The sequence below is a fragment of the Emys orbicularis genome, chromosome 15, assembly GCF_028017835.1.
Source record: "Emys orbicularis isolate rEmyOrb1 chromosome 15, rEmyOrb1.hap1, whole genome shotgun sequence".
NCBI classification, from domain to species: Eukaryota; Metazoa; Chordata; order Testudines; family Emydidae; genus Emys; species Emys orbicularis.
This window is the reverse complement of record NC_088697.1, coordinates 13,921,257-13,923,756: the sequence shown is the minus strand read 5'-3', so window position 1 is coordinate 13,923,756 and position 2,500 is coordinate 13,921,257. Positions and strand designations below refer to the sequence as shown.

Below are 2,500 nucleotides of genomic sequence, written 5' to 3'. Positions count from 1 at the left end.
CTCAACTCGGCGTTCGGTGAGACTGTGAGGCCCGACACATCTCCCGAACCTTGCGTTCCAACAACTCCTGTCAGTGAGAAGGAAAGAGATGCGGAAGGCTCTGAAGCACTGACAGAAGGAATTGACGGTACCATCTGTGTTCCTTCCAACGCCCCCACTGTCGTACAGATAGAGGGAGAATGCGAGAATAGAGTGCAGGGAAAGGTTCTGGTGAAACTACCTCATGATAACCCAGCATGTCCATTTTGTGGGGATCATGTAGGGAAACCAACGGCTCTGTCGACCCATCTGAAACGTCACCACGGTGGTAAGGATGTGGAATTTCAATGCTCACTGTGCAATAAGATAGATCCTAACGCACATAGCATACTATGCCACATTCCTAAATGCAAAGGGCTGACACCACAAGAGCCAGCTGGTGACTGGGCTTGTGAGGTATGTGCCAGGCGATTTGGCACTAAATCAGGTCTATCTCAACATAAGAGACGAGCCCACCCTGTGGTACGAAATACAGAGAGAATCCTAGCCAGTCAACCTAAACAAAACTCGCAGCGTGGAAAACACAAAAGTTGTTGGTCGGCCGAGGAAGAGTTGCTCCTTATCGATTTTGACAGAATGTACTCGGGTGAAAAGTACATTAACAAGTTAATTGCGGAGGCAATAAAGACCAAAACTGCGAAACAAGTAAGTGAAAAACGACGCTTGCTTAACCTCTACAAAAAGGGAACATCTGAGGTCGCTGACTCAGGACCTGGAGCACAGAGACGCAATCTGGAAGTACGATCTGATAAGCCCATTCCCATTGTTGGGCTCGAGAGCAGCTATATGCGCACAGTTAATAACCGCCTAAGGGACCACATTCAAGGACCTCTACACCTGGGCCTTGAGAAGTTTGAAGCGGAAATTCTTAGCGCATGGGTCGCGGGGGACCCCAATATCAGATCGCTTGTTGAGACCACTTCCATTGATGTTCTCTCCTCCTTCCTAGCACCAGAGCATGAGCATAAGCATAAGGAAAAAGGGAACACAAGGGGCCGCAACCCAAAAAGTGGAAAGAACCAATCCTGGAGGCAAAAAAGGGCTACCAAAAGAGGTACTTACATTCGATTCCAAAACCTCTATGAAAATGACAGATGTAAACTTGCCTCCATTATTCTTGATGGTACTGAACGCCTTCAGTGCCAAATTCCACTTGAAGAAGTCTTTCAAACATACAAAGACAAATGGGAATCTCGAACACCCTTCCAAGGGCTCGGCCAATTCAAATCTCATGCTCTAGCTGATAACTCAGCATTCGACATCCTCATAAGTGCTAAGGAAGTTTTGAAAAACATTAAGGAGATGAACATGAATTCGGCTCCGGGTCCTGACAAGGTCAGCCTGAGAGACCTGGTCCGCGTGGACCCAGAAGGCGATGTGCTAGCGGGGCTTTTCAACACTTGGTTGGTCACTGGTATCATACCTGATGGTATCAAAGAGTGTAGATCCCTACTGATCCCGAAAACGATGGACCCCGAGGCCTTGCAGGACTTAGGGAATTGGAGGCCTCTCACCATTGGGTCCATCGTGCTGAGGCTATTTTCGAGAATACTGACTAACAGGCTGGCTAAAGCGTGCCCATTAAATACAAGGCAAAGGGGATTTATTGCGGCACCTGGCTGCTCGGAGAATTTAAAGATTCTCCATACAATCACGAAGCAGGCCAAAAAAGAAAAGAAGCCCCTGGGCGTCGTATTTGTAGATATAGCCAAAGCATTCGATTCGGTATCTCATGATCACATCATGTGGGTTCTGCAAGAAAGGGGCCTGGACCAGCACATAATTAACATCATCGGTGACTCCTATAGGAACGTCCATACCCGTATGGAAGTAGGGAAGGAGCTCACCTCGCCCATCGCAATCGACGTAGGGGTTAAGCAAGGAGACCCGATGTCTCCACTGCTGTTCAACCTAGCGCTTGATCCCCTGATATCAACGCTAGAGATGGCTGGTAAGGGATTCTCATTTGGGGCACAAAAGGTAACAGCTCTCGCCTTTGCTGATGACTTGGTCATGCTCAGTGACTCGTGGGAAGGTATGCATGCTAACATTCAAATCCTTGAGTCCTTCTGCCACCTTTCTGGACTCAAAGTGCAAGCTAAAAAATGCCACGGATTCCTGCTGAGCCCTACTCATGACTCCTTCACTGTCAACAACTGTGAAGCCTGGAAAATCGGTTCAGATGGCCTGAATATGATCGCTCCAGGTGAGTCTGAGAAATACCTAGGAGTTAAAGTTGATCCATGGATCGGCTTCTCGAAACCGGCATTATCCGACAAGCTTAGCACTTGGCTTGAGAGGATCAACAGGGCCCCTCTCAAACCTTCGCAAAAGCTGGACATGCTTAATACCTTCACCATACCACGAGTCATATATCTTGCAGACCACACCGATTGTAAGAAAACCCTACTGTCTTCCCTAGATGATAACATCAGAAGGGCTGTCAAAGAGTGGCTGCATC

At 48.0% G+C, this 2,500-nt stretch overlaps 1 pseudogene; it reads left to right on the top strand.

Annotated features, from left to right (window-relative positions):
• Nucleotides 1-2,500, top strand: part of LOC135889851 (28S ribosomal RNA) — an 8,164-nt pseudogene that overhangs the window by 3,248 nt on the left and 2,416 nt on the right.